The following is a 14,254-nucleotide window of genomic DNA, read 5'->3' as shown; positions in this document are numbered from 1 at the left end:
TACCTCAATAGCTCCAGAAACTTGGTCGTGTACTCTTCATCTGCCACTAATCTCATCTTTAGCTCATAGAATTCTTTGGCCTTACTTTTGTAGTACCTCTCTGACAAGTACTTCTTCCTGAAAAGCCTCTTGAACTCCCGCCAACTCAATTCTTCTGTCATGATGTCTCTAACCCGCTTAACATCTTCCCACCGGATGTTTGTTTTACCTTTCCAGCTGAAGATCGCTTCTTTGGCCTTCATGTTATCTTTGTACTCATGAAACTCAAAGAATTTGTTCATCCCAATTATCCAAGCCTTTGCATCTTCCGACTTCTTCACATATCCATCAAAAGTAGGTGGTTTTTCTCTCTTAAATTCATCTGGTAAGTATCCCCTATCATTCCTCTTATAAGGATGATAGTGATGACGATCATGATGTTTATCAAAACCAGAACTAGAATAGTACATGTACTCATTGCCCCTTTTATCCAGAGTGTCCAATAATCTTCCATCTCTCACTGTATCAAATCTATCTGACCTTTGTCTACCAGGAGACCTACTGCCATATTCCCCATTAGTTTTATCCTCATGTCCATGGATGATCTAAAGTAACCCTTATCACTGCAAGTCTGACAAACTTTGAATAAGTATAGCATTGACCTATGTTTGTTTCCTTTGTGCCTGTATGCTCTGGTCATTATCTTCCTTACAACTCCTTATCTCTTCGTTCAAGCTTCTCAGTGTATCTGCCAAATCAGAAGTGTCCTCCACACCAAGCCGCTCATCTGATGCATAGGGGGATTCTATGCAGTCTACCACCTTGCTAGCCATTTGATCTTTTTCGTACAATGCATAATATGTCAGATAAAACAAATCAGAATAAATCAACACACCTTAGCATAATTCAGGGAGGATACCTCGTATGTTAGATCAACAAATCAGCATGATACATGTATAACATAATCATAACATCATATAGCCGTATAACAAGTAAGTGCATTAACACATAAATATCATTCTAGCTAGGGTCTAGTCATCAATGCAAAACCATATCAACAATGCATGTTATGACCTCATGCATGACAACAACCATTACTCCATTGTACACATTGCCACATGCAACCATCAACATGCATAAGCAATGCATAATCAACTACACATATGCATAATCCATGTAGTGGAGCATAAGCGATCAATTCTTGTAATCAACCTACAAGGCTAACACATGTAATCAAAACATTCAAGAATGCACCTGACATACAAGGATAAAAGTAGGTGACATACAATCAACATGTAAGCGACATCTAACAATATGTAACCATTCATATACTCATGACGATGCATTCCACAAAATAAATCATCAAATTCTCCATGACAACCTTACTTTGACCATAATCAATCATCAAGAAAATATAACAAGCACATGGAATGTAAGTGTAAGAGACACACATGCAATTGGCATGCATACATGACCAATGCACACCGCTCATCCAGTCTGAGGGGTGAACCATGCTCCGATACCACTCTGTAACACCCTCCTCCCACATTTACCCAAGTAACTAGCCAATTGGAGTAAACATGAGACGAGAGGCTACTATGATTGGATTTGACCTCCTATGTGACCTTAAGGAAGTGGAATCAACGAAAACATCACACATAGTCATCCAACATCAGCTTTAGAATCCTCAGGAGACAAGTCATCCACTCAGACAAGTTATCACTAGGTCCCACTACTGTTATGGACATCTTAGGCCTCAGTCGCTCCCATGCTATGGGAAAAAGAGTGTTGAGAAACCCAAAGTCGCTCACACAGGCTTGCCTACCAGCGACTAGAGACTAAAATTGTTAGTTCTATGCCAGCGAACATGGGATTTAAGCCACTTTTTCAGGCCCAGAGCCCAGGTCACTACCCAAAATGGAGTGATAGCTTAAAATCATTAAAAGTATAGGAAAAAAATGATGCCAAAGAAATAATTTGAACAAGACCTTAACCAGACCCCTACTAGCTATGACAGGAATTTCGCCAAACATATCATCAACATGTAACCTACAAGTGTAAACAACAGAATTAAGTGTGTGGATCTCATACTTATCTGAGAATCGCTATGAACCATTGTTCCCTCATGTCATTTGTTGAATTATCATCTATTAGGCCTTAGATACATTATCCATTCATTTACAAGTAAAAGCATGTTGAGAGCCATACATAGCTACTGTCATAAAACATACATATATCCAACATAATAGGGACAAAAATATCATAAACATATCAACCATAGAGTCCACATATACATCAGTACATTTACACATGAAAATCAAGGGAATGAATTTCTCATTAATGAATGCAATAAACCAACCGAAGATGGGACTACCACGATCCACCCGACCATAGAATGGTTGAGCCAAATTTCTCTTCAACCATTCACCCCCGTACCATATTCCAAGCATGAATATGGGAATCAAACTAAAATAACCAACCAGGTCATACTGAGGCTAAACCACCTCACCCTCATCAATAGAAACCAGGCTTTACTGTAATGCATTTCGTATCACTAGGCCAGCACAATGAACACATCATAATAGGCTTTACCATGAACTCCACTTGGTCACTAGGCCAAACAAGCATGGATGCCATCGAATTTATCCACCTACACCGTGAGGAATTTTCCTGTCTCCTAGCCTCCCAAGCTTTACCGCAATCCAAACCCGGATTTCTAGGCCCTAAACCGAGACCCACTCTCCAAGCTTTACCACATATCCCAAACCCAGGATTACTAGGCCCAACAGAGAGAAAACCACCTCTTGGCTTTACCGTATATCCTGCCATTCACCAAAAAGGATTCCTAGACCCACCGAGGCAACATAATCATGGCTTTATCGCAACCCACAATCTGGCTCAGGGGTCACTAGGCCAGTGGATTTACCGTGATCCACAGTCTGGTTCAAGGACCACTAGGCCATGTGCTCTATCATTCAGAGATCCACCCCACTCAACTTCGAATCCATCCAGTAATCCAACTCAACCAAAACATGAGAACCCCATCACACCATGGCTATTCGGAAATGGCAAGGCTAGGCTGAAAAACACTGTTACACCTGACAAAATCCATGCCATGATAGAAAAGAACCACATGCAATGTCATGCATGCCAAGTCTAGCAAGAAAAATACACATGCAAGTCGATACCTGTAATGAAGCCTGTTGTAGTTGCTTGATCTTGCCTTTCCCTGCATAATCTTTGCTTCCTCTTGCCTTCTTTTCCTTTCTTGCTCCAATGCCAAAATTGCTCCAAGAAAACTCTAAGTGTCCAAGAGTGAGAGAGAGAGAGAGAGAGAGAGAATAATGAGAAAGCTCCAAAACTCAACTAACAAAAAGTTACCAACTGATTCTCATAAGCCTTTTTATGAATGAGGCCTTTATTTTCTTCATTTTCCATTATTTTCTTTCAATTTCCTCCTCACATGCAACATGTGACCTTTCACCTCCATTTTCTCCTAATTTCCGTTATTTTCATAAATAAATGTGCCAAAAATGCCATTTTCCCTTTCCAAATCCTTAGCCATTGCCTTTGCCAATTTCCTTAGCCATAAACAATCAAATGAACATCCACTAGGATGCCTTGCCCAACATTCAACTTGGAATAAGTGTCCCATCAACCATGTTTAGTATTTTTTCCTTTATTAACTTTTATTACATGGAATTTTCACCACGACTGTTACATCTACAAAGTGGAGTTCCCATCCAATTCAAGTGTTTGGAGGCATGTCAGGATCTAGGAGAATTCTAGGAGAATTTTCAAAGTGGAGCACCAACCCAATTGAAGATGTTGGAGGCATGTCAGGATCTAGACTGTATGGGAGCGTCTATAGAGTGGAGCACATGCCCAAGTCAAGACGTTGAAGACATTGGAGACATTGGAGGCCTGTCAAGTTCTAGAATAAGTTTGGGATCGTCTACAGAGTGGATGACATGCCCAAGCCAAGACTTCGAAGGCCCGTCAGGTCCCCCACGAAGTCATTGCATGTTTTTTATATTTGAAGTTGTCTTATAGTTTATTTGTTCTAGATATAAGGTACACATTGGAAGTTCTATGGTTATGGCCATATCCAATTCAAATCATTTGTGCTTATATGCATGGTTACATGTCAAATTCCAATATGGAGCACATTACATTGAATATGCCTTCAAACTTTTTAATTGTGAATATTGTCTAAAGCCTTTTCACCAACTTTGGGGTCATTTTGTTTCCGTTGAAGGTGTTCTTCAAATAAGCAGTATAAGCCTCTTTATATTGAAATTCAAAGTACTCACTTCAAATAAGGCCAATGACCTTTGTTTTTTAGGAGCCTATTATCTTATTTAATCCAATTGAGTGATACATTGAAATCAGGTGATATGATTTTTCAAAGTAGGCTTGATGGCTTGTTCCATCTTTCAAAATGGCATGATCACATCTTCAAAGAGGCTCAATATAGAGGGCCAAGTTTTCAAAAGCATTTAATGAGCAATATTTCAAAACAACCAAATGACCTATTTCCTTGTGTCAAGGAAAGATTTTGAAAGCATCTAACGAGGGATCTTTCAAAATGACTTGGTGGTCCATTTCCTCCATCATGATGATATTTATAGAGCACCTAATACATGATCTTTTGAAATAGTGTGATGGTTTATTTCGTTGCATTTTGTAGACCTTTAGAAAATGCCCAATGGATGATTTTTCAAAAATGGCCTCATGGTCCTTTTCTTCACATCTCTTTCAAAAGTGTTTGATGGACAATCTTTCAAATGACCTAGTGACCTTTCATTAAGGGAATTTTGAGGTCGAAAATGGACCTCCTAAGAAAAATGTACAACCAAAATAAACTTTATAACAACCAATAGGATTTAATATAATGATGTCAACCATGAGGGATGATTCACCATTTTGGAGTAAAAAATAAAAGGATTAAAAAATAATAAAACTATTTTTTTCAACTCGTATTTTCAACTTATTTGCCTAAGGTTTTTCTCAAATTTTGAGCGGGAGTACTCGTTGGATGGAAAATTTAATTCCTCATCCAAGAAGTACCCAAGTTCCATACTTTTGATGGACCTTGCTACACAAAAAATGAGAAATACATGAACAATCGTGATTGCAATCATGTTTTTAACGTATTTCTCATTTTTTGTGTAGCAGAGTCTATCGAAAGTATGGAACATGGGTACTCCTTAAATGAGGAATCAAATTATGCATCCAACGAGTGTTTCTCCTCAAAATTTGAGTAAACCCCTAGGGATATAAGTCGAAAATACGAGTTGAAAAACAATTTTTTTTCTTTTTTCTCTCTAATATTTGATGATGTAATCTAATATTATTTTATTAATTTTACTATTATTTTATAATTTCCTTAGGAGGTCCATTTTATACCTCAAAATTCCCGTAGCATTCCTTACATTGGGTTGATCTTTCAAATATCCTTACAGGAAATATTTTAAAATAGCTCAATGACATATTTCCTTCCATTAGGCAAATATTACGAAAGTGCCCAATTAGTGATCCTTAAAAATAACCCAATGACCTATTTCCTTTCTATCCAAAGCAACTTTCAAAAGAGTTCTTTGGATCAATCATTCAAAGGGAGGAGTCACAACTTTGTGTTATTGAAGTAATACCTCAAATGGGCCCAATGTGAGCATGGCAAGGGAGTTGTGCGTAAACTCTGACCCACATATTGTGATTTAATTTGAATTAAAATGAGTATAGAAACCAAAAAAATCAAGTCTACAGAGAAGTGGAATTTTTTTACTATTACTCAAATGTGGTCATGAAGAGAGATGGTTACATGGAAATTTTGTAACATTGTAAAGTTGGAAATATATATATATATATATTCAATTTGGTTTCAAAAGACAGATTGATATCCTCTCCACTAAGCTCAAATCTTACTTATAGCCGATCACTCCTAATGAGTCAATTGTTTTTTAAAAACTCTTTTTTAGTTGTGAGTAAAATCTCTCTCACTTACAAGTGGGTATATATATATATAGATATGAAAAATTACATGTAGTTTCTATTCTACAAAGACTGAAGATGCCACCTGTTATCACTCAAGAAAAAATAGTTTAAATTCTGAACATCAATTTTTTAAATTTGTCAAAGGGTTGGTGTCAGTTTTGGGCCTAGTCTTTTCATCTTGTTTGAGTCTTGTTAGTATGTTAAATGGGGTCAATTCTCTGTTTAGTCCATCACTGGTCTCACACTGCACCTAAGCTCCATATGTCAATCCTATTTCAAAGTCCATAGTGCAGAAACCTTGGTCGAGGTGATTTCATAGCGCAAAACACCGATTTTGCACTAACTGCGCTACGAAATCAGGAATTCGTGCTGATCCATAGCAAATCTCACCCCAACTGTCATATTTTCTGCAAGAAGTTTATGGGGATAGCATGTGCAAGGTCTTACATGTCGGTCTTGACGCGTGTTCTGTAGCCTTCAAATTTGATTCTTGCCTGTACTATTCAAATCGAGATTTCCATCCAAAACCAAATCTAAAAATTCTCTATTAAGACCGAAACTTCTGATTCTGGTTTCGATTTGTGATCAATCTGGCAGTATGACTTCTGGGAAGAATGGGCTCTTGCCACCTTCCTTTGTTTCTAATTTGCAAAATGTCTTGAAGAACAGAAAGATAGAAAAACCCCCAGAAGAAGATAATTCCAAATCTGAAGGAAGTAAATGCGGTAAAGGTGCTTCAGCTTGAAACGGCTGCAGGTGTTGCTATAAGTTTTTGATCGTGCAATTGGTGTCAATGTTCCAAGATCACGCTTTCCTCCAGTGAAGGCAACTTCAGATTTACTACTTGTGCAGTCTATTTTGTATAAATTAATCATGGTTGTTGATTTCAATGTTAAAGCTGTTCAGCAGGCATTACTTAAAATGCTAGAAGGAACAGTTGTACATGTTCCAGAAAAGGGAGCTCGCAAACATCCTTGTGGTGATCATATTCAGATCGATACAAAGGATATTCCCTTTATATGTGTTGGGTCCCTATAATACTAGTGATTACCCCATTACTATTGTAGTTATACCCCTTATTTATATTGTTGTGCCCCTATTACCCCCATATTGTTATTTCTGTGCCCCATAGAATCCCTCTATTGTTATTTTTGTGGCTTTATATTATTATTGTTAGGTCGGCTGGATTATATTGTGACTCCTTAGACTCCTATATATAGAAAGGAGGTTTTGTCATTTGAATCATTGAAGAATTGTTCATTTATGTAATGTAAAAGAGGTTGCCCCTTCGAAGAGGTTGAATTCTAAGGCATTGATCTATCTTTTCTATCTTTTCTTGAGCTAGTTTCATAACATTTGGTATCAAAGCTTTGGATTCTAGGGTTTCGTTGCTCCAAACAGGTCATCGTGGAATTTTAACTAAAACTTTTCTTTTGTGATGTTTCAAAATTTGCAAAAAAAACCCATTTGAGAAGAAATCGTGCTGAACCTTGGGTCTGAATTTCAGAGCTTTTCGCACGATATTTGCGGAGATATGATCGGAGAAAGTTGGTCTTTTTGCAGACTCCTGAATTACATTCAAAATAGGTGACTTGGGGAAAATCGTCATAACGTTCTCTCTGGGGATCGGATTGAAATTTTGTAAGAAGGTACAGAAAGAGGACGGACTGTAGTTTCTTGCATGCATTTTTTAGATCCATAAGTTGAAATAGTGACTCGTGGTACGTCGTACAAGTTTGCTCTACTGAACTAGTCTATAATCAAGTCATTGTGGGATATTTCACATAACGCCTCCTTGGAGAAACCAATTTGGGTCAGACTTGTGGAATTGGAAAGACGACGCAGAAGGCTACTATAGGTTGCAATTTCAGAACTGGATGATCTAAAATTAAAGAGATACATCAAATTCAATATCAGGCTTCTACAAAGTGAAGAAAGGTGTGTAGTTTTTTTTAAATTTTTGCATAAGCTTGGTTTGAAGGAATTCAAAGGGCATAGTAAAGCATTATTATTGGTAACTGATGCCCCGAGGAAAGAAAATGCAAACACCTAGTAAGGAACCTGAAAGCTCTAGCATGACTCATGAAGAAGAGGAAGAAATTCTACATGATATATCAAAATTACAAGAACAAGTGCAACAAATGTCACGCTCACAAAAGCTAACAGAAGCTAAGATAAATGGCGTGGAATCTAAGATAAATGGCATGGAATCTAAGATAAAGGGCGTGGAAGCTAAGATGGATGATTGGAAGACAGATTTGAAGACAGACATGGAAGAATTGAAGATAGATTTGAACACAAACTTGAAGACAGGCATGACAGATATGAAGACAGATTTGACAAATTTTCTACAAGAAATACTTACTAATGGTGAAAAGGTAGTAAAGGAAACTCATGATGCGAACAAAAGAAATGTTAATCATGATATCATAGACTCTAATGTTGGATCGAAGACCCACCATATTCCAAAAATCGATATGAGGAAGTTTGATGGCAAGGATCCTGCAACATGGATATTACAGATGGAGCAATTTTTCGATCTCAATAATGTGCAAAACACACAAAAGGTACGTACGACAACTTTATATTTGGAACCAAATCAGTTTGTATGGTATCAATGGCTTTTCTCTCGTAAACAATTTATCACTTGGGCAATTTTTATGGAAGAATTGATAGCACATTATGAGGATACAAAAAGCAACACTTTTTTTAGCCAATTGATAAGTCTCAAACAAAAGGGTTCAATAATGGAGCACATTAAGGAGTTCCAAAAATTGAACATAAGGGTAAAAGATATTCTAGAGGAGCATAGGATTGATGTGTTCATAGGGTCTTTAAAGGATAATATCCAACATGATATTCGCCTTTGGGAACCTGATTCATTAGAGAAGGCATTCAGGTTAGCAAGAAAAATGGAAAGCAAAATTATGGCAACCAGGAAACATACCACTCACAACTATAAAGACGGAAGTGTTGTTGCCCCTAGTCTTCCACAACCTATAAGGTTGACACCACAACAATTGGAAGAAAAAAGAGCAAAAGGGCTTTGTTACAGTTGTGATAACAAATACACTAAAGGTCATAAGTGTGCTGAGAAGAAATTATTCTACATAGATTGTGAAGAAAAAGAAGAAAATGAGCAAGAAAGGTCAAAGGAAGAGGATATACTCCAGGAACAAAGCCTAGATGAAGAACAAATAAATCCGACCATATCTTGTAATGCATTGGCAGGAATTACCACTCCTCAAACCATCAAGATAGAAGGACAAATCAAGAAGAAAAAGGTAATAGTGTTGATTGATTCAGGAAGCACCCACAATTTTATTCATTGTAGGGTAGCAAAAGAATTGAATTGCTTCCTATATCTAGCACCAGAGTGTCAAGTGATGATTGCAAATGGAGGAACAATAAATTGCTCTGGAAAGTGCCATAATATCAAGCTATCGATGGGAGAATATGTATTGACTAGCCCAATGCTTTCCATTCCAATGGGAGGTGCTGATGTTGTACTAGGAGTCCAATGGCTACAATCCTTGGGTACAATAGCTTTTAATTTTCAAGAACTTTTCATCAATTTTTTGCAGAAGGAAAGGAAGTTGAATTAAGGGGTATTGTAGGGAAACCAGGAAAGATAATCAACTCTAATGGTATGACAAAGCTTCTAAAAAAGGAACAAATAGGTGTAATTGCACAATTATGTTCGCTAGATGTTTCCACATCGGAATCATCTATTTCTCCAGATCTCCAAAAAGTCCTAGAAAATCATTCCAAGGTATTTGAGACTCCCAAAGGTCTCCCACCTATGCGTGATCATGATCATGCTATTCATCTGATTCCAGGAAGTGTTCCTCCAAACATCAGGGCGTACAGATATCCCTATGTCCAAAGAGTGAAATTGAACGATTGGTTGCAGAAATGCTAGAGGCTGGTATAATTCAACCGAGTCAAAGTTCTTTCTCTGCTCCAGTAGTATTGGTGCACAAGAAGGATGGATCATGGCGCATGTGTCCGGATTACAGGGAGCTCAACAAGCTCACTATTAAAGATAAGTTCCCCTTTCCTGTCATTGATGAATTACTAGATGAATTGCATGGATCAATTTACTTCACCAAGTTGGATCTTTGTTCGGGATATCATCAAATCAGAATGAAGATTGAAGACATTCCGAAAACAACATTTAGAACTCATGAGGGTCATTATGAATTTTTGGTCATGCCTTTTGGCCTTACCAATGCACCTTCAACATTTCAAGGTTTGATGAATTCAATTTTCAAACCATTCCTGAGGAAATTTGTGTTAGTATTTTTTGATGATATACTAATCTATAGCAAGTCTTGGAAGGATCATGTTGAACATGTTGACAGGGTGCTACAACTATTGAAGGAGAAACAATTATATGCAAAAAGATCCAAATGTTTCTTTTGAGTCCAGGAGGTGGAATATTTGGGTCAATTATGAAACCAGCTCAAGAAAAGATAGAAAAGATAAATCAACGCCTTAGAATTCAGCCTCTTCGAGGGGGAACCTCCTTTACATTACATAAATGAACAATTCTTCGATGATTCAAATGATAAAACCTCCTTTCTATATATAGGAGTCTAAGGAGTCACAATATAATCCAGCCGACCTAACAATAATAATATAAAGCCACAAAAATAACAATAGAGGGATTCTATGGGGCACAGTAATAACAATATGGGGCAATAGGGGCACAACAATATTAATAAGGGGTATAACTACAATAGTAATGGGGTAATCACTAGTATTATAGGGACCCAACATGCCCCTCTCCTTCAAAAAAGTGTTGTCCTCAACGCTTGAGTAGTTCTGGATACTTCTGCATAAAATTCTCATCCTCCCATGTGGAATCTTCAACGGATAAGTTCTTCCACTTGATAAGATACTCTGAAATTGATCGATTTCGTAGCTGTCGAGTTCTTGTTTCTGTGACTGCTTCCGGTTCCAATATAATTTTTCCTTCCTCGTCAAGTTCTGGCAATATTGTTTGAACTGGGAGCTTGTCGCCTATAACCTTCTTTAAACATGAAACATGGAAAACTGGGTGCAATCGAGAAGCTGCAGGAAGCTCCAATTTGTATGCCATAGTACCAATCTTTTGCAACACCTTGTACGACCATAATACTTTGGTGATAATTTATTATCCTTCTTAGCTTGCTTGAGGGACATTTGCTTATATGGTTGTAGCCGTAGGAATACCCAATCACCTACATCAAAACTTCTTTCACTGCGATGTTGATCTGCCTGTTGTTTCATTCTATTTGTGCCAACACGAGGTTATCCTTTAAGAGTTGGAGGACTTGTTGTTGATGTTCGATGTGATGTTCCACTGCCTGAACCTTAGAATTTTCTCTTAAATATGATGTGATGGATGGTGGTTGATACCCATAAAGTGCCATAAATGGGGTCATTTTTGTTGCTGTATGGAAGGAAGTGTTATACCACCATTCAGCCAGAGGCAACCATTTGACCCATTGTGTCTGTTTATCAGATACAAAGCAACGAAGATATCCTTCCAAACATTTGTTTACTATCTCAGTTTTCCCATCAGATTGAGGATGATAAGATGAGCTATGAGCTAACTGAGTACCAAGACAAGAAAATAATTCTGTCCAAAAATTTCCAGTGAAAATGGGATCTCTGTCACTTACAATAATCTTTGGGTTTCCATGTAGCTTTTGAATTGTTTCCATAAATGCAGTAGAAACTGTACTGGCTTTAAATGGATGTGATAATGCACAAAAGTGTGCATACTTGGTAAGTCTGTCAACTACCACCATGATGACACTCTTTCCCTCAGACTTGGGTAAACCTGTGATAAAATCCATTGAAACCTCCTCCCAACGTTGGCTTGGAATGGATAAAGGTTGTAATAGACCCGGTGTCTTAATTGTTTCAACTTTATTTTGTTGGCAAACCAAACATTCCGCCACAAACTTTTGAATATCTGATTTAAGGCCATCCCAAAAAAATTCCTTCTTAACCCTGTGGTAAGTTTTTAAAAATCCTGAGTGCCCTCCTAAGGGAGAAGTGTGCAATTCCATAAGAATCTTTTGTTTTAGCTGGGAATTCTTACAGAGGTATAAGCGATCTTTGTACCATAACGAATCATTTTCCAGCTAAATGTATCAGACGTACTGGAATCTTGTTGTAGCTTTCGAATAAGTGCCCACACTTCTTCGTCATTCTTCCATTCCTCCCTTGCTTCGTTTATCCAATCTGGTTGGATAATAGAAATGGCGCACAACAATGCTTCCACATCCTCATCCTTTCTTGAGAGTGCATCTGCCACCACATTTTGCTTCCCTTTTTTGTAGATGATTTCAAAGTCATAACCCAACATCTTTGTGACCCACTTTTGTTGCTCTTCAGAGGATAATCTTTGTTCTAAAAAGTATTTAAGGCTATCATGATCCGTTTTTACCTTGAAGTGTCTTCCCATTAGGTAGGGTCGCCATTTCTTAAGTGCATGGAGTATTGCCAACATTTCCTTCTCATAAATAGCTTTGCTTAAAAACTTTCCCTTGATTGGACGACTTTCAAAAGCAATGGGTCTTTCATCTTGCATTAGAACAGCACCAATTCCATTTCCTGAAGCATCACATTCCACAATAAAGGTTTTTGTGAAGTCCGGTGTAGCTAAGACCGGTGCTTGGCACATTGCCTCTTTAAGATGTTCAAAGGCCTTTGTTGCTTCCGGAGTCCATGAAAATGCATCTTTCTTCAATAATGTTGTTAGAGGTGCTGCTATTCTCCCATAATTCTTAACAAACTTGCGATAATACCCTGTCAACCCAAGAAATCCTCGCAGATGCTTTATGGATGTGGGGATTTTCCATTCCTTAATGGCTTTAATTTTGCTAGGGTCTACCTTAACTCCTTCATGAGATACAATATGACCCAAATATTCCACCTCCTGGACTCCAAAGAAACATTTGGATCTTTTTGCATATAATTGTTTCTCCTCCAATAGTTGTAGCACCCTGTCAACATGTTCAACATGATCCTTCCAAGACTTGCTGTAGATTAGTATATCATCAAAAAATACTAACACAAATTTTCTAAGGAATGGTTTGAAAATTGAATTCATCAAACCTTGAAATGTTGAAGGTGCATTGGTAAGGCCAAAAGGCATGACCAAAAATTCATAATGACCCTCATGAGTTCTAAATGTTGTTTTCGGAATGTCTTCAATCTTCATTCTGATTTGATGATATCCTGAACGAAGATCCAACTTGGTGAAGTAAATTGATCCATGCAATTCATCCAGTAATTCATCAATGACAGGAATGGGGAACTTATCTTTAATAGTGAGCTTGTTGAGCTCCCTATAATCCGGACACATGCGCCATGATCCATCCTTCTTGTGCACCAATACTACTGGAGCAGAGAAAGAACTTTGACTCGGTTGAATTATACCAGCCTCTAGCATTTCTGCAACCATACGTTCAATTTCACTTTTTTGGACATAGGGATATCTGTACGGCCTGATGTTTGGAGGAACACTTCCTGGAATCAGATGAATAGCATGATCATGATCACGCATAGGTGGGAGACCTTTGGGAGTCTCAAATACCTTGGAATGATTGTCCAGGACTTTTTGGAGATCTGGAGAAATAGATGATTCCAATGTGGAAACATCTAGCGAACATAATTGTGCAATTACACCTCTTTGCTCCTTTTTTAGAAGCTTTGTCATACCATTAGAGCTGATTATCTTTCCTGGTTTCCCTGCAATACCCCTTAATTCAACTTCCTTTCCTTCCATAGAAAATTTCATGAAAAGTTCTTGAAAATTAAAAGCTATTGTACCCAAGGATTGTAGCCATTGGACTCCTAGTACAACATCAGCACCTCCCATTGGAATGGAAAGCATTGGGCTAGTCAATACATATTCTCCCATGGATAGCTTGATATTATGGCACTTTCCAGAGCAATTTATTGTTCCTCCATTTGCAATCATCACTTGACACTCTGGTGCTGGATATAGGAAGCAATTCAATTCTTTTGCTACCTTACAATGAATAAAATTGTGGGTGCTTCCTGAATCAATCAACACTATTACCTTTTTCTTCTTGATTTGTCCTTCTATCTTGATGGTTTGAGGAGTGGTAATTCCCGCCAATGCATTACAAGATATGGTCGGATTTATTTGTTCTTCATCTAGGCTTTGTTCCTGGAGTATATCCTCTTCTTTTGACCTTTCTTGCTCCTTTTCTTCTTCCTCTTCACAATCTATGTAGAATAATTTCTTCTCAGC

Source organism: Pinus tabuliformis, chromosome 1_1, assembly GCF_031772625.1.
Source record: "Pinus tabuliformis cultivar Carrire ecotype Pingquan chromosome 1_1, CPIR1, whole genome shotgun sequence".
NCBI lineage: Eukaryota > Viridiplantae > Streptophyta > Pinopsida > Pinales > Pinaceae > Pinus > Pinus tabuliformis.
Note: the sequence above shows the minus strand (reverse complement) of the source record.